The following is a 27,014-nucleotide window of genomic DNA, read 5'->3' as shown; positions in this document are numbered from 1 at the left end:
TTGGCCCATGCGCCACCTCAATTATCATTTTCCCTATTTCTGCCGATGCTGACAGGCATGAAAGTTTCCGGTATTCAGACCGAAGTGGCATTCAGGCCAGTTTTCCAATGTTTAGATCGAAGAAGTTTTCGACGTTCAGGTCGACGCAACTTGTGGCATTCAGGCCAAGTTTCCGGTATTCACACGGAAGTGGCATTCAGGCCAGTTTTCCGATCATCAGACAGAAGAAGTTTCCGACGTGCAGGTCGATGCAACTTGTGGCATTCAGGCCAGTTTTCTGATATTCAGACCGAAGTGGCACTCAGGCCAGTTTCTCGGTGTTCAGACCGATGTTTGATACTCAAGTATCGTCCGATGCTCAGATCGAAGTCATTTCCAGTATTCAGATTGATGAGCGGCATTTAGGCAATGGTTATTTCTGTGTTACCATTTATTTTGGTATTCAGGCTAACATTCCTTGTTTCGGTGTTCACACCGACTCTCACCGTACCAGATTGATTCTGTTTCAAGACCACCTCTTGGCCGGTTCTGACAGGCATTGTTACTTCATTTTTTCACTTCAGTGTAAATTTTCGGGCTTTTATCGTATTCAATCACTTGATACCTCGAAAGTGCGAAAGCCGTTGCTATCTTCCTTTCGGGTTTCCAGTTGATTGAATAGGGCCAACTGTAATACCCCAGAATTTACCCTTCATTTTTCCTGGAAGCATGGGATTATGTTTTACACTTCATTAGCATCATATTAGGTCATACTCATTGCATACTGCATTAGTGATATGGAGATCAGGTTTTGATCGATCACTTCTTAACAGAAGGAGCCCACACAAAGCAAGATTGAGAATTGGACTTCATTTTCTAAGTATAGAAGTCTCAATGGTCTCAGGGGGGTCCAAGTATCTTATTATGGTCCTGTAGCGGGGTATTCGTTACCATTAGAGATATTGACTAAATCTAACGTAAATCATACAAGTCGAGTCGCCACCGCACTTCTATTTATCCAAAGGAATGGTTAGAAAGCGAACAAAAACCTAAAAGTTTTATCGAATCAAAAACTAGTAAAAATGTCAGAGATCTGGGTAAGGGGGTTGGTTATGCAATGGGAAGGTTTAAAGCACCCAAAACATGCTAGAGAGGGGTTAACCCTATAATAAGCATGGAAGACTCATTGTCCATCACTAAGGATATAGGTGAGTATTACATTTACCTCAAGGATAATTCAAACCTAATAGCTAAAGGTTATGAAAAATTTGATTTAGAAAGTGGCCATTGAAACCACAAAAAGCATTTGAATTGGTTATATTTACCAATGAAAAGTATGTAAAAAATATGGTCAAAGTTGACTTAGAAGTTCAATTCAAAATAAGTGTTATGATAAGAAGTTAGAAAATCAAAAGCATAAGGCTTAGATTTCTAATGTTTGAAAAGAAGTGTTAAATGTTTGCACAAAAGTTTTGGCTTGGGTTAGAGTGGAGGGAAGAATAAGAATGGCTAAGTCCTAAGCATACAAGAGATAAGGGAAAAGAAGCAAGACCACTGATGGAGTTCCTCTCTTGAGATCATATTGATGATCCGAGTAGCTCACATCCTTTGGAATAAGCAAGATAAACAAATACTCAAGCAAGCAAGCACACAATCACAACAAGCTCCTAGGAATCTTCCAATGGCTTTTAGATCTCTCTCTCTTAGAAACTCATGGAAATGGTTCCTCAATTTGGCTCAATGTTGGAATCCCTAGCACAAGAACACACACATTAAAAAGTTCCATAATGCAATGAAAGAATGGACAAGAGGGAGTTTAGAATTTAATCCTTTCAATGTTCATCTTCAAGCTTTAAGCATTCTAAAGGTATGAGGCCTAGTTGCTCTTTGACATTTTAAGCACTCTAAAGGCATGAGGCCTAGTTGCTCTTCAAACTCCACTAGCTTGGGTAAGGTCCTAATTATCTAAGTCCTTTTGTCCATTTTCGCAATTGGTCAACAAGAATCAAAACACAAACACAATGATATATACACAATTATGTGCTCAAGTGAGCAAAAGGAAAATTGCATTAACATAAACATGTGCTCAAGTGAGCAAAAGGAAAAGCAAAGGAATAATATGTATAAGGATAATAAATTGCATAAAAGTAAAGAGCAAGAAGTAAATGTTAATGGTTATTGGTTAGTGTTGGTAGTTAGTGTGCCATAAGGCAAATTTAGCGCTATGTTAAGCAATCGTAATTGGACTTATGTAGAAGTCACAACTATCTGAGGCCAGTCAATAATAATATAGGCAACAACACAAGTTAGAAGTCTTGATTAGTGAACCAAGTTCCAACAACTTGCGATGCCAAAAAGAAGAAGAGAAATGATCTTGTATTGGTTTAAGTCCTTTGCATGGTTTAGGAAGCAATCTATCCTTAATGCAAAGCCATTCACTTGATCAATTGATCAAGATGAATTAGATTTGAATCAAGGAAGATTAAACCTCCCTAATCAATGCTAACTTATCAACCTTTAACTCATTGATCCAAAAAAAGAAGAAGAAGAAGAAGGTGAAGATGAATAATGGAGATGAAGAATTAAAGTGCATGGAATGAAATGGAATGTACCAATCTATTAAGAGTTGACCAAATACATTGAGGATCATGGTCAAACAATCAAAAACAGAAGTGGGATGAAGATTGGAAGTCAAGAAATGAACAAAATATTTTTGGCATTTTTTAATATTAAAATAAACTTGAATTAAAATATTAAAGGAAAGTCAAACTTCAAAATCACTTCAAATCAACCTTGAAAAGTCCAACTAATTAATCTCAACTTCAACAAGGTCAAACAAAGTTTGACAAAAAATTTCAGCATTTTTAAAAGTCAGAAACTATTTTTAATCAATTAAAAATGAATAAAAATAACCTAATTGAACTAAAATCTCAAATAAATCTCAAATCAATTAAAAAATTGATGAGAATATTTTTCATAGATCCATCATCATTCAAATAGGTTGAGAAAATATTTTTGTATTTTTTGAATATAAAAAACTATTTAAAATGAATTAAAAATAACCAGAAAAGAGAAAATTCACAAAAAATATCAAATGATAAGATACAAAATATTAAAAATCATTTTTAGAAACTAGAATTAAAAATAGAAATAATGCAATTGGTCCCATATTTTTTGGAATTAAAATGAAAGAGTTATGAATTTTTGAAATTAAATGAAATAAAACAAATAAAATGGAAATTATAAAAATCAGAAAAAACCACAACGCTTGGATGGATCCTCATTAATTGACGTGTCCAATCTGATGGTCATGAAGCGCGCGCGTACCAAAGGCTCAAGTCAAACGCGTCACACAATGCATTTAAAAAAGTCATAACAAACAAAGGCCATGATTCAATCTGGGAAACAGATCAAACGGTCCACATGCAATCTGGCAATGAGACGGTGGTCAGTGCCACCGTCTTCTCAGGTGAACTTTGGCGAAGCTCAAAAAATGCAGAGATTCAAATGTTCATTAAAATGGACGATCCGGGCACCGTTCGAAAGGTGAAGTGATGTACATCACTGCTATATCACTCACTTCGACTCTAGATTCCTATTAAGAGAGATCTCAGAGATGGAAGTTTGGTGATGTCCAACTGGACTTGCTCGATTTCAACAATTAAGCATACAATAATGATGCCTCTATAGAGAGGACTTCAGACAACACAATATCAAGGCCAATAGATCAAAGAACAAAGAGATTCGAAGCAAAAACCAATTGATCCACACCTTTGGATTATGAAGATTTGAGTCCCTTTCCTTGGTTCCTTTTGCAAAACAGAACTTCAGTGGATCAAATGATGAAGGTTTAGGAACTTTTGATCTGGAAATTCAACCAAATGCAATTGAATTTCAGATCTGAATTTTTGAAGAAAGATGAACTTAGTTCCTTTGGTATGGTTGAGGATTCACTCTTGCAGCATTTCAGGGGCCCTTATGTTGGTTAATTATGAAGCATAGCACATGTATTTATAGCTGGAAATGGCTGAGTGCATGAGTTTACACGTGTGCATGGCAAATGGATTTCTCATTGGATGGGCTTGTGTGATCATGTGGAAGGCCCAATAAAGACTGAAACAAGCTGTTGAGTGCATATGAATTGCAAATGGACGTGTACATCAAGTATAAACAGCTCATGCACGGCAATTTGAATGGAATTTCACAAAATGCATTTAATCTTCATGCCTTCAAAAATAGTGCTTCCAAACTCCAAATGCTACCTCATGAGTAATGGTTAGAAAGCTTGTTGCATAAGGAACACATGATATGTTGATCAAAATTTCAATTGGGCCTTGGAAATTAGTGAATTTTGAGTTTAAAGTGTAGGGTGCAAAACATGCATAAGTGAAGTTTCCAAATTGGACAATGTTCAAGCCCTTCTGTCTCAACGATGCAAGCTCCAAATGATAAAACCTTAAACATGAAATTTGTAGATCTTTTCAAGACAATCAATTTGGACTTAAAGTTTGCATCATTTGGATTTTTGATGAAGAAGTTATGGGCGCTTGAAGTTGGACTTTTTTCCATTTCAATGCATTTGGCCCAAGGTGACCTATAATGTTTTGCATTATCACATGTATTTCGTTTGAGATTTTGAAATTTTGCTCAACATAACATTCCACCTAAAAATGATAAAAAATGAATGAGTTATGTTCTTGGGAAGTTGACCCAAAATTAGGGTTTCAGTCAAAATGACCTATAATGTCTTGGAATGGATGATGACCTTCCATGCTTCAAATCAAATTTTTATGAACATGAAAGTTGTTCATATTGTCCTTAAGAACATTTTTGATCTTGGGATCATCTCCATTTGACCAATACACAAAATGTTAGGTCTTAGTGCATTTCAAAATAGTCAAATGAATTGACTGATCAACTTCTCAAGTACACAACTCATATATTGATGAATTGATGATTGAGAGCACTTAAATAAGTTCAAATATGCATGAAATGATGAATTAAAGAACTTCCCTTGATTGTATTTGACCATGGGTTGAGGTTGCTTCATGAGCAAGGCACGATTGATGAACAGATGAATTAGGGTTTCCTTGAGAAACAAACCTCAAACCCTTTGAGTTTCTTTGATCAAAATGAGGAATTGAGATACTAGGGAGGCATATTTGATGGATGAGAGCTTTGGGAACCATTTCCATGCTTGCCTTCATCTTCTCTTGGCCATATCATTGCACAAAGGATCACCTAGAAGCTTTTAGATCTTGTGACTGCTCAAGCTACAAACAAAAGATGTTAGTGACATATTTTTGTGCTTTTGGTTAGTGAATAAAATGAGAAAAGCAATAATATACAATTCAAGCATGCTTGGTGATCTCAAACCACTCATAAGAGGTCCCACCCAAAGGCAAGGGGAACCAATATGCTTATGATCCTTGAGGCTTTGCAAATGCAATGTTATGATGCCATGAGGGATCTTAGGGACAAAATTAGGGTCTTACAGATGCCCCTATTTAAGGTCATTCTAGCCGGAGAAGTGAAGGTTAAAATCTTCGTCTCGACGAGGTAGAATGGGCTTAAATAATTATAAAGAGACGAATTTTGGTCCCTAAGAGACCTCATGATGCAAATGTATGTATGCAAATGGTAACACTTTGTGGGGATATGTGTCCACAATGAAAGAAAGAAATCAGGAATAATTGAAAATCCACTGGAGTAACATACTCATAAATGGGACAGAGACTCTAAGGACTTTACTATGGAGTAAAGGGGTAAAAATGCGTGAGCAGGTCACGACTTGAAACTTGCTGAGAGACACGGAGGAAATCCATGAAATAAATCAATGGAAGGACTCGAGCTGACTCAAAGATGCATGTATTGGGGAATATTTCAATACAGCAAAAATTATCCGTAACGGATACTTCGGATAAAAATCCGGACTCAGGCTGGGAGAATCCACTAAGGGACTTCGCTAGGGAAGCACCCAAACAAGACTCCTCTAGGGAAGCAACGAGAAGTATTACCAGTTACTGGGTAATAAACTCAAAGAGGCATGCGATTTGAACACCGTTATAAGGGTGAGAGAACAACATGCTCGGGAAGAATGAATATCTAAGACCAGTATAAAGGTGAGAGATATCAAACATCTGAAATCATCTGAGGAAGGCCTAAAAAGGTATACTTCAGCTCAGGAAAATCTGACTCCACAAGGGACAAAAAGTCATCATAGGGAGCAGGGAGGAAGGAACACCAGGGATACCGGTTAATGGGCATATAATAGGTGACCAACCAAAGCATGAATTGGGAAACATTACCAAGACATTCATCATCCAAAAGAGGGCTAAAAGCAAACTCGATTATAGGATGGACATTCTATTCCATAAAAAGGGATACAAATCTTACTCGACTGGGGAAGAACAAAAGGCTTTGACCAAAGAGTGCATGAGATATATTATCTATTACCGTCAGAACGTAGATAACAGACTCGCATGGAAGATTATCCACAACCAGTTACTGGGTTAATAAAGGATAAATCGACCGAAAAGAAAGGACACGGGGATACCGAATACTAGGTACATAATGATGACCAATCCAGGGGAGAAACAATCATTACCAACAAAGGGTAAATGAGAGATGACTCACTCGGGATACATTGACAAAGGCAATGATCCAGGAGACATATCACCGGTTACTGGGAGATATGCTCAAAAAGGGTGAAGGGATATCAATACCGAATATTGGATAAAGATAACAGTCAAGGAGGGAATTACATCTACTGGATACTGGGTAGAAAACCGCGGAAAAGTAATTGTTATCGGTTAGGATGAACAGAAAAGTTAACTCTGCCAGGGGATAAAAATAGGATTCACAACTACCGGTATGAGGGTAAAAAACCAAAGAAATTGGACTTATAAATATCGGTACGAGGGTAGAAGGCCACAGACCCTGTCGCGGAAAAGTTGGATAATTACTAGTTAATGAGCAACTATTCATCTAGACCACAGGGAAGTGCAGGAAGCAGACACAAGAGGTCAATCTAGGATCGAACTAGATAGGCACAATGAAACATGACTTGTCCCTATGAGGATATAACTCAATGGGGAATTCCATCCCAATATATGTGTTGGGAGGAAACAGAAAAAACCGTCATCCACGAGGACATAACTCTGTGGGGACTATGGAGGAAAGGATAAACGCTTTCTGCTTATGGGGCTGACTCTATATGGAGAGATCAATCACCAACATCTGCTTGGGGAAACATAATACCCTCAAACAAGAAATAACAAACAAAGATATATGGCAAATAATGCGACATGAATAGTTGAATGTTATCACTATGCATATATGCATGGTTTATGTATGATGAATGCTGACAAACAGACATTTCTAACACAAACAGGTCCAACGAACAATACACGAATATTCGGTACTACTGATGGGGTGTTTCGCAAGTATACGAATGCGTCAGAGTAATATAAAAGATTATCGAATCCACAGAGACCAAGTGTCAATCTAACGTTATCTATTGTTATGGTGTTTATCAAAGGCAATCAAAATAGGTGTTTTTGGAGTGTGCAATGAAAAGTAAGGTATTGAAATAAATTTAATTAATAAAGATAGGGTCGAATGTAATTCACGTAATAAATTAATAATCCAAGTACTTGCTAATAGAATTACTTATGGGCAATGTTTCCTACTTTGAAAAGAACTAATTTAACGGGAACTGTCGCTTTCACGTATTCAGAACCGAGTTGTACTCCCTAATCAAACCCTCTTATTGTCACTTATAAAAAGGCGCGCATTGCGTTAGAGTAGTAAACCTATTTTTAAGAAATATAGTATCTTGACTAAGTTGAAAAGTATTATAACCTGGACTTCTTAACCAAAAGAGGTTCTTACGAACCAGACTTTAAACTTATAAACGCGTCCGAAAATAGTTTTAAAATCTCTTTTCTTCTTAAATTAAAAACTCCTAATGAACTAAACAAAGCGCTTTCTCCGTTTTTGAAATAGTTAAAAACAATTAAGTTTAGATAGACGTTGGACGACTTTCGATCTTACCCAACGGAATTGAAGTGCGGGAAAACTTATGTTGAAAGTTAAAATAGCCCTTAAGTGCTTCTACGAACAATTGTACGGATTATCGGTTTAATTACGATCCTTACATTCTAACCTTATAGATTTAGTTAGACATGGTAAAGTAAAAGTGCATTAAAGTAAATAAAAGTAGCGCGAGTGCGGAAAATAAATAATTTAAAGCGAGTACGAGGAAATAAATAAAAGTAAAGCGAGTGCGAGGAAATAAATAAAAGTAAAGCGAGTGCGAGGAAATAAATAAAAGTAAAGCGAGTGCGAGGAAATAAATAAAAGTAAAGCGAGTGCAAGAAAATAAATAAGATAAAGACAAGTAATAAAAACCTGCTCCAATGCGAGGGTTGAGTAAATTGCAAAGCGGAAATGAAAATGGCGGCAGGATTAACTTCCTCCCAAAATGCTCCAAACTCGATTACAGACTCTATCACAGACTCTATTACACAATTGTGGTAACACTCCAATGCGAAGCGATTACCACTTTAAAATACTGAATATATGCCTAAGTGAAACAAAGTTGCTCTGAGTTTGCCTCTGTTCTAAGTTTGGATGATTGAAAAAGTGATTTTGAGTTTCTATTTATAAGCAAGTAAAAAGATGGAAATGACAAGGATGCCCTTCAACTTGAAAATGTTAGGGAAAACTTTTCCTCTTGTGACGCCCGCCACAAGGCTATGGCGCCCGCCACAAGCACAAAATGAGGCGCCTTAGTGGAAGTAGTGGGGAACATGGAAGTTGAGGGAAGTTGAGCTTGGACACGTCATGGCAGGGTCTATGGCGCCAACCATGGGGTAGGCCACAAGTACAAAATGCTGAATTTTAGGGTTTTTGGCTCTTTTTCGCTCCTTTTCTCGATCGGGGCTCCGATTAAAGTAAAAACCTGAAAACAAAGGAAAACATAGCAATAACACAACAAAATAATAATAAAACAACTAGAATGCCTGTGAAATCGGAGTCGAAAATACGGTAAATTTCAGTGTTATCAAACTCTCCCACACTTAAACCTTTGCTTGCCTGCAAGCAAAACATTAAGAAGCTCATAAAAGAAAATCTGTGTAAACGAGTGCTTTGGTAAAAATTCTAAGTTCATGTCGGGATGCAGTGATAGATACTAACTGAGTGAACTAAGGGTATCATGATGACACTGATCCGCAAATACGGACATAAACTTCATTCCTATATTAACCAACCCATATTATCCCACAATACCTAGGCCTGCCTCTTCATCTCTTTTTGTGTCCTTTTCATTCAGGCGCAACCACATTAAGCCCGTTATCCGTACATGCTTCATAGTAGAGTGGCCTGTTAGTGATTATGATCTGAGCATGGGATTTCTGGCACATAATTATGTGTAAACCCTTTTATTGGACCCAATTGTAGTTGTGGGGGATCAGATCGTAATCTTCCCTACCGAGTTCAGTGCCGGATACCTCTGGACCAACCAACAGTGGGTAAGTTTTTTCTTTTTTTCTTTTTCTTTTTCTTTTTGTAGAAATTTTTTACAATTCTTTGGGTTAAATGACTTTGTGAGGGTTACCTATACTGGAGTTGCCTTTTTTTGCTTTCTTATTTTTTTTTTTTTTTCTGGATCATTCACTTATTTGCTTTGGTCCCCTACGTAAAGGATGCGTAGGCCGGAGCTGATTGCTGAGATAAACTACTGAGGACTTATACGGAAAATGATGATTAAGGCCATGGTATATGGGGTTTCGGGAGTGGTTCCTATATTTACAAAGTCTATGGTGCTAAAATAATACTGATGTTTCGCAAAGTTCTCCCAAGTCACCGCATCCTTACTCGGAATAACACTATTTTCTTTTGCAATTTTTTTTTTGGTGGGGCTAAAGGTATGGGGAGGTAGGATTGTACTAAAAATATACTATATTTGGTGACTCGTCAAACTCATGCATTATACTAAAAAGCGAAATAAACAACTAAAAGGAAATAACAATAAATAAACTATCTAAAACAGCAAAGAAAACATGATATAGGAAAAAAAACGAGAAAAGCAATAAAGAAGAAAAGTAATAAAGAAAAGAAGATAGAGTCTCCTCCCACACTTAAATCGAACATTGTCCCCAATGTTTCGAAATAAGATAAGGGAAGAGTTACCTGATAACCTATTGCTGACCACTAGTTCCCTCGCCATCCTGAGGTGGACGACGAGATCGGGTACGACGACGATCTCTCTGATCCATCCTCGCCTGCAGGGCATTCTGAGCGGCCCTTACCTCTCGAAGGTTACCTATAATGGAAACTTGAGTGGCTTCAATGATTGCCATGTGTCTCTGGTGGTAGTTTTGCTGACGGGCTTGTGTATCTGTGATCGTTTGCAGGGACTGTAAAACAGTGTCGTAGGACCTGTCTGTCCTCCGTTGCGACTCTTGCATGAAGCTCATGTTATCCGCCATTTGTTGCTGGATGGTAGAGAGTAGGTCGTCACGCCTTTGCTCTTTAGCCATGTGGTCACGCCACATCTCCTCTGTAATATAGAAGCCAGGAGTGATACCTGCAGAAGAAGAAGATGGTGCGGTGTATGGTGGTAAAGGATGATGGGGGGACACATGGGGTTCGGGAGATCTCTCTCTCCGATCATATTCATCATCAGTGTCATGTCCCATCTCATCAGGAATGTTAGGAGGAAGAGGACCCAAAACAGGTGGGGCATCTAAAGCGTAGGTCCAATTCCTCTCATCTCGTACATCTATACGTCTAGTGCACGGCAAAACAACAGACGAGATGGCTACAACATGAACCATAAGCATATACCCTCCTTCTCTCCTCGAACGACACAATTTCATGTCTCTTAGAAATTTTAGGTTGGCGTGTATTCACCAATGGGCGGTGATCTCGGTTCCTCAACGGTCTCTCCCTGGCCCTCTAGAGCATAACTCCAATTCGCTGGATCGTGCACACTGGTCATCATAGGATCTGGCAGGGTGAAGTAATGGATAGCCTCGCTGTCGACTAGCAGTCAGAACTGACATGGGTGGAAAGAGGCTCTCCTCATCAACCCTCTGGTCAAACAGAAGTCGATGTCCATGGTAGTGTACCCACAGTAGGTCCGAAGATGTAACAGCTTGTGAGACAAACCTAAGGCGACAGCGATCTGCGTGATGATTCCGCCAACATGGATGACTCCTTCGGTAGATCTGGAGATACCGCTGAGAATGTATAATAAAAAGTTCCCACGTGCTACTGGGCGAGACTGGGATGCACAAAATAATAGGAAGATCTCCTTTTCACTCAGTAGTGTCTCTGCATCCGGTTTTCTCAGGAAGGAATGTGCTAATATCATCTGAAAGTATCTGAAGGATGGGTTATGTATAACATGAGACAGTTATGTAGATGGATCCTGACTTCTGCCTCCCGATATATCACTCCAAAACTTCTCAACCTCCTTACCCAGAAAATATCCCATAGGTGTCTCCGGGATAACATCAGGAGTGGTATGGAAGCCCAAATTGTCGCCGAACTCTTTCTGGCTGAAAGAGTACTCAACTCCGAAAAGCCTGAAAGCAGCATACCCATTTGGTCCAGAATATGGGTCATAGTCGAATGAACTCAGGAACTCCAAAGTCAGGTTCCTGTAGGTGTTACTCAAGTCATCAACAAACTCGTCCCAGTGAAGTTGGTGGCTAAGGAATCGGATACTCGGCTCGATACCCAGTGCCTCCATACAATGATGATCAGGATAACGTGTGGGTGCCATAGGGCGTTTATACAGAGCGATGTGGCGCTCCCTCTGAGCAATATCTCTATAGGCCACGTGCATGTCATCGAAATCCTGCATCCTGTAAAAGTTAAGAAAGTGATCCTGAAAATGCAAACCATTCAAATCTTAGTCTTAATGCAAAATATGATAAGATAAAACAAAAATAAAATTAAATAAATGCGAAAAAGTTAAATGAAAGAAAAACCATGGGTTGCCTCACACGCAGTGCTTGTTTAACGTCAATAGCTTGACGATTAGAATTTACACACTTGTAGTAGTAGGAATCGGTGGATCAATCAGGGTGTGGCTGGAGTAGTATGCTGGAATGTCTCCTCCTTCGTAGAGCTTCAGTCTTTGTCCATTTACAATGAATGAACTACAGGTATCGTTCTTGATTTCTACGGCTCCGGACCTCAGAATCTTGGATACTTCGAAAGGACCAGTCCATCTTGAACGTAGCTTTCCAGGGAAGAGTCGTAACCTAGAGTTAAAAAGGAGAACAGGATCGCCTATATTGAAATTTTTCTTTATTATTCTTTTGTCGTGATAGGCTTTTGTCCTCTCTTTATATATTTTTGCATTCTCGTAGGCCGATTGCCTAAGTTCTTCTAATTTATGAATGTCTAGGGTACGCTTTTCTCCAGCGGCTAGGTAGTCTAAATTCAAAGTTTTAATGGCCCAATAGGCCTTATGCTCTAATTCGAACGGTAAGTGACAAAATTTTCCATAAACTAGTTGATAAGGAGTAGTTCCCATAGGGGTTTTGAAAGCGGTTCTATAGACCCATAATGCTTCTTGAAGCTTCTGAGACCAGTCTCTCCTAGAAATAGAAACAATTTTCTCTAGGATTTGTTTTATCTCCTTATTAGATACTTCTACTTGGCCACTAGTTTGTGGGTGGTATGGTGTTGCTACTCTATGCCTAACTCCATATTTTCTTAAAAGTTTGTCAAATATTCTCGATATAAATTGTGATCCTCCATTGCTTTTGACTAAACGTGGTGTTCCAAATCTAGGGAATATATAGTTTTTAAATAGTTTGATTACTACCCTAGTGTCGTTTGTGGATGCAGCTATAGCTTCAATCCACTTAGACACATAGTCTACAGCTACTAAGATATACCTGTTTCCTAAGGATGGTGGAAAAGGTCCCATGAAATCTATACCCCATACGTCAAAGAGTTCTACTTCCTGAATGTTTCTTAGAGGCATTTCATCACGCCTTGAAATGTTTCCAGTGCGTTGGCATCTATCACACTTGACAATGCAAGCATAGACATCTCGCCACATGGTAGGCCAGAATAGGCCAGCTTGAAGAATCTTGGCGTATGTCTTAGATGTGCTCGCATGTCCACCATAAGGTGCAGAATGACAATGCTCGATAATATTATTTACCTCTTCTTCCGGAACGCAACGGCGAAAAATGCCATCTTTACCCCTTTTGAAAAGGAGCGGTTCGTCCCAATAGAAGTTTCTCACATCGTGGAAGAATTTCTTCTTGCGGTGGTAGTCAAGATCAGGGGGTATTATATCAGCAGCTAGGTAATTAACGAAGTCTGCATACCAGGGTACGTTACTTATTGCTAAGGAATTTTGGGAGTGCTCATAAGGATCTAGGTTATTATCTTCAATGGTTTCTACTCTAGCGATCAGTCTATCATAGGCAAAATCATCATTTATGGGTACTAGTTCAGGTTTTAGATGTTCTAACCTAGAAAGGTGATCGACTACTACATTTTCAGTGCCTTTTTTATCTCTTATGTCTAAATCGAAGTCTTGTAGTAATAGAATCCATCGGAGTAATCTGGGCTTGGCATCTTTTTTACTTAATAGGTAACGAATGGCAGCATGATCGGTGTAAACTATAATATTTGCTCCTACTAGATAAGATCTAAATTTGTCTATAGCGAAAACTACAGCGAGTAATTCTTTTTCAGTTGTTGCATAGTTAAGTTGGGCAGCATCTAGGGTTCTACTGGCATAATAAATGGCATGTAATTTTTTATCTTTCCTTTGTCCTAAAACGGCTCCAACTGCGTAATCACTAGCATCGCACATTATTTCAAAAGGTTCTGACCAATCAGGTGGTTTCATAATGGGTGCGGATACTAATGCTTGCTTTAAAAGATTAAATGCGTCATTACATCTTTCATCAAAAATGAATTCAGCATCTTTCATTAAAAGTCCAGTTAAAGGTTTACTTATTTTGGAGAAGTCCTTAATAAAACGCCGGTAGAATCCAGCGTGTCCAAGGAAGCTTCGGACTTCTCTGATGGTTTTTGGGGGTTTTAGGTTTTCTATAACTTCTATTTTAGCTTTATCTACCTCTATACCTTTTTCGGAAACTATATGTCCTAAAACTATTCCTTCGGTTACCATGAAATGACACTTTTCCCAGTTTAGCACGAGGTTCACCTCCACACATCTCTCCAGGATTTTCTCAAGGTTAGCAAGACAATTTTGGAAATCAAATCCGCAAACCGAGAAAACATCCATAAACACTTCCATGATCTGTAGGCAAAAGTTTGACATCATGCAGCGTTGGAAAGTGGCTAGGGCATTACAAAGGCCGAATGGCATTCGTCTGTAGGCAAAAGTTCCATAAGGGCATGTAAAGGTAGTTTTTTCTTGATCTTCGGGGTGGATAGGTATTTGGAAGATTCCAGAGTATCCATCTGGATAGCAGAAGTAAGAGTGTCTGGCTAGACGCTCCAACATTTGGTTTATAAATGGTAAAGGGAAATGATCTTTCCTAGTTGCTTTATTAAATTTTCTATAATCTATACACATCCGCCATCCTCCTTCTAAACGTTTTGCTACATGTTCGCCTTTATCGTTTTGCACGACTGTGATGCCTCCCTTTTAAGGTACTACATGCACAGGGCTCACCCACTTACTATCCGAGATCTGATAGATGATTCCTGCCTCAAGTAACTTAAGAACTTCCTTTTTAACGACATCACTCATTATAGGGTTTATTCTTCTCTGATGTTCCCTAGAGGGTTTTGAATCTTCTTCGAGCGAAATCCGATGCATGCATACGGATGGGCTTATACCTTTCAGGTCAGAGATATTATATCCTAAGGCTGAGGGATATCTTCGTAAAACGTCTAAAAGTTGGTTCGTTTCCTCTAGGCTCAAGGTAGCACTGACTATAACTGGACGGTTCATCTTTTCATCGAGGAACTCATATCTCAGGTTCTTAGGCAGTTCCTTAAGTTCTAAGGTTGGTTTCTTAGGGCATGGCATAGGATCTGGAGTAAGGGATAAACATTCGTAAAGGTTATCATCGATGTAGGGTTTCTTAAAGTCATCATCTTCCCATATGAGAGTTGATGGTAACTTAATTGTTTTTATAATTTCTTTTTGTTCTAATTCTCTAACACATTCATCAATGATATCTAAGGCATAACACGAGTCTCCCATCACAGGTGCCATAAGAAATTTCGAAAGTATAAATTCTATTTTCTCGTCACCTACCTCAAATGTCAACTTTCCTTTCTTGACATCTATTATGGCTCCTGAAGTCGATAAGAATGGTCTACCTAGAATGATTGGTATATCATTGTCCTCTTTGATGTCCATGACAACAAAGTCAGTAGGGATAAATAATTGACCCATCCTAACAGGAACATCTTCTAAAATGCCTATCGGATACTTAACAGATCTATCGGCTAACTGAAGTGACATCTTAGTGGGTTGTAATTCTCCTAAGTTTAACCTCTCATAAACTGCTAAAGGCATTAAGCTCACACTAGCCCCTAAGTCTAGAAAAGCTTTTTCGATGACATGATTACCCAAAAGGCAAGGAATGGAGAAATTTCCAAGATCTTTATCTTTCTTTGCTAATTTGTCCTCGGAAATAGCATTACATTCCAAAGGCTTCGGATCGTCAAGTCTACGTTTGTTGGTAAGGATGTCTTTGAGAAACTTTGCATAAGAAGGTATTTGGGTGATGGCTTCTGTGAAAAGGATTTCTACATGAAGTTTTTCTATAAATTTAATAAATTTTTGATACTGTTTATTGATCTGGGTTTGTTTGAGTCTTTGCGGATATGGTATAGGTGGTTTATATGGCGGGGGTGGTACGTAAGTTTTATCTTTAGGTTCTTCTCCTTTTTCTCGGCCTTTCAGGTTTTCAGATTCCTATGGTTCCTTTACTTCGTCCGCGAGTTTGGTACATTCCTTAGAAGTTTCGGATTCACTCAATCTAGGGTTTGGTGGCTCATCATAAGCGTTCCCACTTCGTAGGGTAATGGCATTGGCTTGTCCTCTCGGATTTTGTTGAGGTTGTCCAGGGAATTGTCCTCCAGGTGTAGTCTGAGGGGCTTGGTTTAAAGCTACCTGAGAGATCTGGGTTTCAAGCATCTTAGTATGAGTAACTATTTGGTCAACCTTGGTTCCTAACTAGGTAATCAATTCATTAACATGAATGTTTTGGTTCATGAACTCCTAGTTTTGTTGGGTTTGAGCGGTGATAAAATTTTCCATAATTTTCTCAAGGCTCGGCTTTGGTGGCACATGTTGCATAGGTTGATTTGATCTAGGGGCTTGATAACTAGGTCTCGGAGGTGCATTATTTTGGATTGGGTTATTGTTTTTATAGGAGAAGTTAGGATGATTCCTCCATCCAGGGTTATAGGTATTCGAGTATGGGTTCCCTCGGGTGTAGTTCACTTGCTCGAAGTGGGTTTTGTTTAATAGACTGCATTCTGCAGATTGGTGTCCTTTGGTTCCACATATCTCACAATCCGACGAAACTGTGGCTACAGTATTCGGGTTTATGCACATATGCTCGACCTTAAGGGCTAATGCGTCCATTTTAGCTTGCATCATGTCTATAGAGCTTAGTTCATGCACTCCTCCTTGGGCTTCCTTCTTCTCAACTGTGGCTCGTTCGACTCCCCATGATTGATGGTTTTGAGCCATATCTTCGATGACGGCACTAGCTTCAGGATAAGGTTTGTTCATCAGAGCACCTCCTACGGCAGCGTCGATGGTCATCTTTGTGTTATAGTGAAGTCCATTATAAAAGGTTTGAATGATTAACCAATTTTCTAAACCATGATGTGGGCATGCTCGTAACAACTCTTTATATCTCTCCCAAGCTTCGAACAACGATTCTCCTTGGTTTTGGGTAAATCTAGTTATATGGTTTCGAAGAACGGCGGTTTTACTTGGGGGAAAATATCTAGCAAGAAATACTCTTCTAAGGTTATCCCAAGTCGTAATGGAATTGGGTGGAAGGGAATCTAACCATGATAGGGCTTTATCTCTGAGGGAAAAAGGGAATAATCTTAGACGTATTGCCTCAGGAGAAGCTCCATTGGTTTTAAAAGTGTCTGCTAATTGAAGAAATATTTTTAAATGTTGGTTTGGGTTCTCAGTAGTGAGACCTGCGAATTGTCTCTGTTGCACTAGTTGCAACAGGGATGGTTTAAGTTCAAAATTATTAGCTGGGATGGTTGGGTTTACTATACTAGAACTAGGTTCTTCATTTAATGGTTGAGCGAAATCCTTAAGAGGTCTTTCGTTTTGATCTTCGGCCATAGCTCTCTTAATTCTATGAAAGAATAAACGTGTGTGAGCGTAACGTTCAGGTTCTGCCAGAGGGTATACTAAGCTTAAACTTCCAGTGCTGCAAGTTCTTCGCATTGACCGGCGGGAAATAGCCTAAGTCTAAACGATATAACAACAAGAAAATGAAATTTGACGAAATTGGTCCCCGACAACGGCGCCAAAAACTTGATGCGGTGTTTCGCAAGTATACGAACGCGTCAGAGTAATATAAAAGATTATCAAATCCACAGAGACCAAGTGTCAATCTAACATTATCTATTGTTATGGTGTTTATCAAAGGCAATCAAAATAGGTTTTTTTGGAGTGTGCAATGAAAATTAAGGTATTGAAATAAATTTAATTAATAAAGACAGGGTCGAATGTAATTCATGTAATCAATTAATAATCCAAGTACTTGCTAATAGAATTACTTATGGGCAATGTTTCCTACTGTGAAAAGAACTAATTTAACGGGAACTGTCGCTTTCGCGCATTCAGAACTGAGTTGTACTCCCTAATCAAACCCTCTTATTGTCACTTATAAAAAGGCACGCATTGCGTTAGAGTAGTAAACCTATTTTTAAGAAATATAGTATCTTGACTAAGTTGAAAAGTATTATAACCTGGATTTCTTAACCAAAAGAGGTTCTTACGAACCAGACTCTAAACTTATAAACGCGTCCAAAAATAGTTTTAAAATCCTTTTTCTTCTTAAATTAAAAACTCCTAATGAACTAAACAAAGCGCTTTCACTGTTTTTGAAATAGTTAAAAACAATTAAGTTTAGATAGACGTTGGACGGCTTTCGATCTTACCCAACGGAATTGAAGTGCGGGAAAACTTATGTTGAAAGTTAAAATAGCCCTTAAGTGCTTTTACGAACAATTGTACGGATTATCGGTTTAATTACAATCCTTACATTCTAACTTTATAGATTTAGTTAGACATGGTAAAGTAAAAGTGCATTAAAGTAAATAAAAGTAGTGCGAGTGCGAAAAATAAATAATTCAAAGCGAGTGCGAGGAAATAAATAAAAGTAAAGCGAGTGCGAGGAAATAAATAAAAGTAAAGCGAGTGCGAGGAAATAAATAAAAGTAAAGCGAGTGCGGGGAAATAAATAAAAGTAAAGCGAGTGCGGGAAAATAAATAAGATAAAGACAAGTAATAAAAACCTGCTCCAATCAGAGGGTTGAGTAAATTGCAAAGCGGAAATGAAAATGGCGGCAGGATTAACTTCTTTCCAAAGTGCTCCAAACTCGATTACAGACTCTATCACAGACTCTATTACACAATTGTGGTAACACTCCAATGCGAAGCGATTACCACTTTAAAATACTGAATATATGCCTAAGTGAAACAAAGTTGCTATGAGTTTGCCTCTGTTCTAAGTTTGGATGATTGAAAAAGTGATTTCGAGTTTCTATTTATAAGCAAGTAAAAAGATGGAAATGACAAGGATGCCCTTCAACTTGAAAATGGGAGGGAAAACTTTTCCTCTTGTGACGCCCGCCACAAGGCCATGGCGCCCGCCACAAGCACAAAATGAGGCGCCTTAGTGGAAGTAGTGGGGAACGTGGAAGTTGAGGGAAGTTGAGCTTGGACACGTCATGGCAGGGTCTATGGCGCCAGCCACGGGGTAGGCCACAAGTACAAAATGCTGAATTTTAGGGTTTTTGGCTCTTTTTCGCTCCTTTTCTCGATCGGGGCTCCGATTAAAGTAAAAACTTGAAAACAAAGGAAACATAGCAATAACACAACAAAATAATAATAAAACAACTAGAATGCATGTGAAATCCCAGTCGAAAATACGGTAAATTTCAGTGTTATCATTTTTGCCTAAGCCGCCCTTTCGGGTTTTCAACTTAGCGAGTTATTCTGTATTTATCTTTAGGCGAAGTATTTCTTGACTGCTTTTGAATTCACAAGACGAGTGAAATCCTCCCCATCCATAGTTGTAAGTATCAATGCACCGCCTAAAAAGGCTCTCTTAACAACATATGGACCTTCATAGTTTGGAGTCCACTTGCCCTTGGAATCGGATGCGAAAGACAAGACTTTCTTGAGCACAAGGTCACCTTCTCGGAACACACGAGGCTTGACCTTCTTATCAAATACTTTCTTCATCCTTTGCTGATATAACTGGCCATGGCACATGGCAGTCAATCTCTTCTCTTCTATCAGATTCAACTGGTCATAGCGACTCTAAACCCATTCAGCATCAGTCAACTTGGCTTCCATCAAGACTCTCATTGATGGGATCTCCACCTCTACTGGGAGTACGGCCTCCATGCCATAAACAAGAGAGAAAGGGGTTGTCCCTATTGATGTGCGGACAGAAGTATGATATCCATGTAAGGCAAATGGCAGCATCTCATGCCAATCTTTGTACGTAACAACCATCTTTGGTATAATTTTCTTGATATTATTATTAGCAGCTTCAACAGCCCCATTCATCTTGAGTCTGTAAGGAGAAGAATTATGATGCGTAATCTTGAACTCGCTACACAGCTCTTTCATCATTCTGTTGTTCAAGTTTGATCCATTATCAGTAATGATCTTATCTGGCACACCATACCGGCATATGAGTTGATTCTTGATAAATTTCACGACCACCTGCCTGGTCACGTTTGCATATGACGCTGCTTCCACCCGTTGGACGCTTTTGGCTCTATCATGCCAATCATGTCGATTCCACACATGGAGAAGGGCCATGGTGATGAAATCACATTCAGAAGTTTCGGAGGAATATGAATCTTGTCCGCATAAATCTGACACTTATGGCATTTCTTCACATATTTGCAGCAGTCAGACTCCATTGTCATCCAATAGTAGCCTGCTCTCAACATCTTTCTAGCCATGGAATGTCCATTGGAATGTGTCCCAAATGAACCCTCATGGACCTCAGTCATTAACTAGGTCTCGGAGGTGCATTATTTTGGATTGGGTTATTGTTTTTATAGGAGAAGTTAGGATGATTCCTCCATCCAGGGTTATAGGTATTCGAGTATGGGTTCCCTCGGGTGTAGTTCACTTGCTCGAAGTGGGTTTTGTTTAATAGACTGCATTCTGCAGATTGGTGTCCTTTGGTTCCACATATCTCACAATCCGACGAAACTGTGGCTACAGTATTCGGGTTTATGCACATATGCTCGACCTTAAGGGCTAATGCGTCCATTTTAGCTTGCATCATGTCTATAGAGCTTAGTTCATGCACTCCTCCTTGGGCTTCCTTCTTCTCAACTGTCGCTCGTTCGACTCCCCATGATTGATGGTTTTGAGCCATATCTTCGATGACGGCACCAGCTTCAGGATAAGGTTTGTTCATCAGAGCACCTCCAACGGCAGCGTCGATGGTCATCTTTGTGTTATAGTGAAGTCCATTATAAAAGGTTTGAATGATTAACCAATTTTCTAAACCATGATGTGGGCATGCTCGTAACAACTCTTTATATCTCTCCCAAGCTTCGAACAACGATTCTCCTTGGTTTTGGGTAAATCTAGTTATATGGTTTCGAAGAACGGCGGTTTTACTTGGGGGAAAATATCTAGCAAGAAATACTCTTCTAAGGTTATCCCAAGTCGTAATGGAATTGGGTGGAAGGGAATCTAACCATGATAGGGCTTTATCTCTGAGGGAAAAAGGGAATAATCTTAGACGTATTGCCTCAGGAGAAGCTCCATTGGTTTTAAAAGTGTCTGCTAATTGAAGAAATATTTTTAAATGTTGGTTTGGGTTCTCAGTAGTGAGACCTGCGAATTGTCTCTGTTGCACTAGTTGCAACAGGGATGGTTTAAGTTCAAAATTATTAGCTGGGATGGTTGGGTTTACTATACTAGAACTAGGTTCTTCATTTAATGGTTGAGCGAAATCCTTAAGAGGTCTTTCGTTTTGATCTTCGGCCATAGCTCTCTTAATTCTATGAAAGAATAAACGTGTGTGAGCGTAACGTTCAGGTTCTGCCAGAGGGTATACTAAGCTTAAACTTCCAGTGCTGCAAGTTCTTCGCATTGACCGGCGGGAAATAGCCTAAGTCTAAACGATATAACAACAAGAAAATGAAATTTGACGAAATTGGTCCCCGACAACGGCGCCAAAAACTTGATGCGGTGTTTCGCAAGTATACGAACGCGTCAGAGTAATATAAAAGATTATCAAATCCACAGAGACCAAGTGTCAATCTAACATTATCTATTGTTATGGTGTTTATCAAAGGCAATCAAAATAGGTTTTTTTGGAGTGTGCAATGAAAATTAAGGTATTGAAATAAATTTAATTAATAAAGACAGGGTCGAATGTAATTCATGTAATCAATTAATAATCCAAGTACTTGCTAATAGAATTACTTATGGGCAATGTTTCCTACTGTGAAAAGAACTAATTTAACGGGAACTGTCGCTTTCGCGCATTCAGAACTGAGTTGTACTCCCTAATCAAACCCTCTTATTGTCACTTATAAAAAGGCACGCATTGCGTTAGAGTAGTAAACCTATTTTTAAGAAATATAGTATCTTGACTAAGTTGAAAAGTATTATAACCTGGATTTCTTAACCAAAAGAGGTTCTTACGAACCAGACTCTAAACTTATAAACGCGTCCAAAAATAGTTTTAAAATCCTTTTTCTTCTTAAATTAAAAACTCCTAATGAACTAAACAAAGCGCTTTCACTGTTTTTGAAATAGTTAAAAACAATTAAGTTTAGATAGACGTTGGACGGCTTTCGATCTTACCCAACGGAATTGAAGTGCGGGAAAACTTATGTTGAAAGTTAAAATAGCCCTTAAGTGCTTTTACGAACAATTGTACGGATTATCGGTTTAATTACAATCCTTACATTCTAACTTTATAGATTTAGTTAGACATGGTAAAGTAAAAGTGCATTAAAGTAAATAAAAGTAGTGCGAGTGCGAAAAATAAATAATTCAAAGCGAGTGCGAGGAAATAAATAAAAGTAAAGCGAGTGCGAGGAAATAAATAAAAGTAAAGCGAGTGCGAGGAAATAAATAAAAGTAAAGCGAGTGCGGGGAAATAAATAAAAGTAAAGCGAGTGCGGGAAAATAAATAAGATAAAGACAAGTAATAAAAACCTGCTCCAATCAGAGGGTTGAGTAAATTGCAAAGCGGAAATGAAAATGGCGGCAGGATTAACTTCTTTCCAAAGTGCTCCAAACTCGATTACAGACTCTATCACAGACTCTATTACACAATTGTGGTAACACTCCAATGCGAAGCGATTACCACTTTAAAATACTGAATATATGCCTAAGTGAAACAAAGTTGCTATGAGTTTGCCTCTGTTCTAAGTTTGGATGATTGAAAAAGTGATTTCGAGTTTCTATTTATAAGCAAGTAAAAAGATGGAAATGACAAGGATGCCCTTCAACTTGAAAATGGGAGGGAAAACTTTTCCTCTTGTGACGCCCGCCACAAGGCCATGGCGCCCGCCACAAGCACAAAATGAGGCGCCTTAGTGGAAGTAGTGGGGAACGTGGAAGTTGAGGGAAGTTGAGCTTGGACACGTCATGGCAGGGTCTATGGCGCCAGCCACGGGGTAGGCCACAAGTACAAAATGCTGAATTTTAGGGTTTTTGGCTCTTTTTCGCTCCTTTTCTCGATCGGGGCTCCGATTAAAGTAAAAACTTGAAAACAAAGGAAACATAGCAATAACACAACAAAATAATAATAAAACAACTAGAATGCATGTGAAATCCCAGTCGAAAATACGGTAAATTTCAGTGTTATCATTTTTGCCTAAGCCGCCCTTTCGGGTTTTCAACTTAGCGAGTTATTCTGTATTTATCTTTAGGCGAAGTATTTCTTGACTGCTTTTGAATTCACAAGACGAGTGAAATCCTCCCCATCCATAGTTGTAAGTATCAATGCACCGCCTAAAAAGGCTCTCTTAACAACATATGGACCTTCATAGTTTGGAGTCCACTTGCCCTTGGAATCGGATGCGAAAGACAAGACTTTCTTGAGCACAAGGTCACCTTCTCGGAACACACGAGGCTTGACCTTCTTATCAAATACTTTCTTCATCCTTTGCTGATATAACTGGCCATGGCACATGGCAGTCAATCTCTTCTCTTCTATCAGATTCAACTGGTCATAGCGACTCTAAACCCATTCAGCATCAGTCAACTTGGCTTCCATCAAGACTCTCATTGATGGGATCTCCACCTCTACTGGGAGTACGGCCTCCATGCCATAAACAAGAGAGAAAGGGGTTGTCCCTATTGATGTGCGGACAGAAGTATGATATCCATGTAAGGCAAATGGCAGCATCTCATGCCAATCTTTGTACGTAACAACCATCTTTGGTATAATTTTCTTGATATTATTATTAGCAGCTTCAACAGCCCCATTCATCTTGAGTCTGTAAGGAGAAGAATTATGATGCGTAATCTTGAACTCGCTACACAGCTCTTTCATCATTCTGTTGTTCAAGTTTGATCCATTATCAGTAATGATCTTATCTGGCACACCATACCGGCATATGAGTTGATTCTTGATAAATTTCACGACCACCTGCCTGGTCACGTTTGCATATGACGCTGCTTCCACCCGTTGGACGCTTTTGGCTCTATCATGCCAATCATGTCGATTCCCCACATGGAGAAGGGCCATGGTGATGAAATCACATTCAGAAGTTTCGGAGGAATATGAATCTTGTCCGCATAAATCTGACACTTATGGCATTTCTTCACATATTTGCAGCAGTCAGACTCCATTGTCATCCAATAGTAGCCTGCTCTCAACATCTTTCTAGCCATGGAATGTCCATTGGAATGTGTCCCAAATGAACCCTCATGGACCTCAGTCATTAACAGGTCTGCTTCGTGTCTATCCACGCATCTGAGCAGCACCATGTCAAAATTTTTCTTATAAAGTACATCACCATTAAGGTAGAAACTGCTTGACAATCTCCTCAAAGTCTTCCTATCTTTCACAGATGCCCCAGGCGGGTAAATCTGACTCTGCAGGAAGCACTTGATATCATGATACCATGGCTTATCATCTTGCACCTCCTCTACTACAAATACATGAGCTGGTCTATCCAAGCGCATCATAGTGATATTGGGGATTTCATTCCAAAGTCTGACCACAATCATTGAAGCAAGTGTAGCAAGAGCGTCTGCCATCCGATTCTCATCTCGAGGAATATGATGGAAGTCAACCTCAGTAAAGAAAGTTGAAATCCTCCTCGCATTATGCCTATATGGAATGAGACCAGGTTGATTCGTTTCCTATTCACCCTTAATCTGATTAACAACGAGGGCCGAATCACCATAAACATCAAGATATTTGATCCTAAGATCAATGCATTCCTCCAATCCCATAATACAGGCCTCATACTCAGCCATATTATTCGTGCATTTGAAAGTTAGCCTTGCTGTAAAAGGAAAATATGTGCCCTGAGGAGTAATAATCACTGCCCCAATACCATTTCCATACTGATTTACAGCGCCATCAAATATCATACTCCATCTGGAACCAGGCTCTGGCCCTTCATCGAGCGTAGGATCATCGCAATCTTTCATTTTTAAATACAGAATCTCTTCATCTGGGAAGTCATACTGCAGTAATTAATAATCCTCTATCGGTTGATGTGCCAAGTGGTCTGCCAAAATACTACCTTTAATAGCCTTCTGCGCCTGATACTCAATATCATATTTAGATAACAACATCTGCCAATGGGCAATCCTCCCTGTTAAAGCAGGCTTCTCAAAGATATACTTGATTGGATCCATTTTGGATATCAACCAAGTCGTATGATTCAACATATACTGGCGTAAGCAATTAGCAGCCCAAGCCAAAGCACAACATGTCTTCTCAAGCATTGAGTATCGAGACTCACAATCAGTAAACTTCTTACTCAAGTAGTAGATAGCATATTCTTTCTTTCCTGATTCATCTTGCTGACCAAGGACATAACCCATTGAGTCTTCAAGAACTGTCAGATACATAATCAATGGTCTCCCTTCAACAGGCGGAGACAGAATCGGAGGTTCAGACAAATACTCTTTAATGTTGTCAAAAGCCTTTTGGCAATCCTCGGTCCAATCATGAGACTGATCTTTCTGGAGGAGCTTGAATATTGGTGCACATGTGGCAGTCATGTGGGATATGAATCTGGAAATATAATTCAAGCGGCCAAGAAAACCTCGGACTTGCTTCTCAGTTTTGGGCGCAGGCATCTCTTGTATTGCTTTGACCTTTGCAGGATCAACCTCAATACCTCTTTCACTAACGATAAAGCCCAATAGCTTGCCGGAACGGATTCCAAATGTACACTTGTTGGGGTTCAGACGAAGCTTATACTTCCTCAAACGCTGAAAAAGTTTTAACAAGTGCTCTACATGTTCAACTTCCGTTCTTGACTTAGCAATCATATCATCAACATATACCTCGATCTCCTTATGCATCATATCATGAAACAAGGTAGTCATAGCTCATTGATACGTGGCTCCGGCGTTCTTCAAACCGAAGGGCATCACTCGATAACAGAATGTTCCCCAAGGTGTGATGAATGTTGTCTTCTCCATATCCTCGGGTGCCATTTTGATTTGATTATATCCGGAAAATCCGTCCATAAATGAGAAGACCTTGAATTTAGTTGTATTATTTACCAACATATCAATATGTGGTAGAGGGAAATCATCTTTCGGACTAGCTTTATTCAAGTCTCTATAGTCCACACACATCCGGACTTTTCCATCTTTCTTAGGCACGGGCACAATATTGGCCACCCATTGAGGATACGTAGAAGTCACCAGAAACCCCGCATCAATTTGCTTCTGATCTTCTTCCTTGATCTTTACTGCCATATCGGGATGAGTTCTTCTGAGCTTCTGCTTCACAGGCATGCACTCAAGCTTCAAAGGCAGGAAATGTTGCACGATATATGTATCTAGACCAGACATGTCTTCATATGACCAGGCAAAGACGTCAACATATTCTCGTAGCAACTCAATCAACCCCTTCTTAACAGACTCTTCCAAGAGTGCCCCAATCTTCACTTCTCGCACACAACCTTCAGACCCCAAGTTGACTGTTTCCAGATTCTCAAGATGCGGCTGAATGATCTTCTCTTCATGCTCAAGTAGACGGGTAATATCGTCAAGAATCTCTTCGACATCATCTTCTTCCGCCTCAAATACAGGGAATTCAAAGTTGGGAGATGGTGTTGGGTCATTATGTTCAATGGGTTTGATTAACCTGTATAATGATTTTGGATATAAAAGAAACTTTAGAATTCAAACAAGGCAAATCATTATGCAGATGAAAAGATTGATTTTATTCTTATTTTTAGGGTTTTATGTGATCACCAATTTCATGCAAAAGCAAAAAGGGAAAATAATTTGGGAAAAACAAACATTTAACATGAATTTATTGAATGAAACATCATTGCATTTATGTGCCAACAATGTCATCACTTCTCCTATTGGCATGGGAGAAGGGTTTTTAAACACAATGAACATTACTTTGACTTATGGATAACTTTAGGGATATCCACAGCGACCCAATTCTTGCAGATCCCTCTAGGGATAATGAAATTTCCAGAATTCTCTTCCTCTTCTTCCAAAATAGCAGCAGCCTCTTCGTCTTGACCGGTGTGGATGAAACCTCCACTCTTGAGAAAACCTTGCTTGTTGAAGACCCTAGAAGAAAACCATA

General features: G+C 39.1%; 2 non-coding genes across 2 annotated transcripts; both read left to right on the top strand.

Moving 5' to 3' along the window:
* Positions 1–16,838: 16,838 nt before the first annotated feature.
* On the top strand, positions 16,839–16,945 carry LOC127133234 (small nucleolar RNA R71). Its single transcript, XR_007807223.1, has one exon. It is a non-coding gene; the product is annotated as a small nucleolar RNA R71 (small nucleolar RNA).
* Positions 16,946–20,751: 3,806 nt separating this feature from the next.
* LOC127133233 (small nucleolar RNA R71) lies at positions 20,752–20,858 on the top strand. Its single transcript, XR_007807222.1, has one exon. It is a non-coding gene; the product is annotated as a small nucleolar RNA R71 (small nucleolar RNA).
* The last annotated feature ends 6,156 nt before the right edge of the window (positions 20,859–27,014 follow it).

This window comes from Lathyrus oleraceus, chromosome 3, assembly GCF_024323335.1.
Source record: "Lathyrus oleraceus cultivar Zhongwan6 chromosome 3, CAAS_Psat_ZW6_1.0, whole genome shotgun sequence".
Taxonomy (NCBI): Eukaryota; Viridiplantae; Streptophyta; class Magnoliopsida; order Fabales; family Fabaceae; genus Lathyrus; species Lathyrus oleraceus.
The sequence above is the reverse complement of the archived record's forward strand: the minus strand, read 5'-3'. Positions and strand labels throughout refer to the sequence as shown.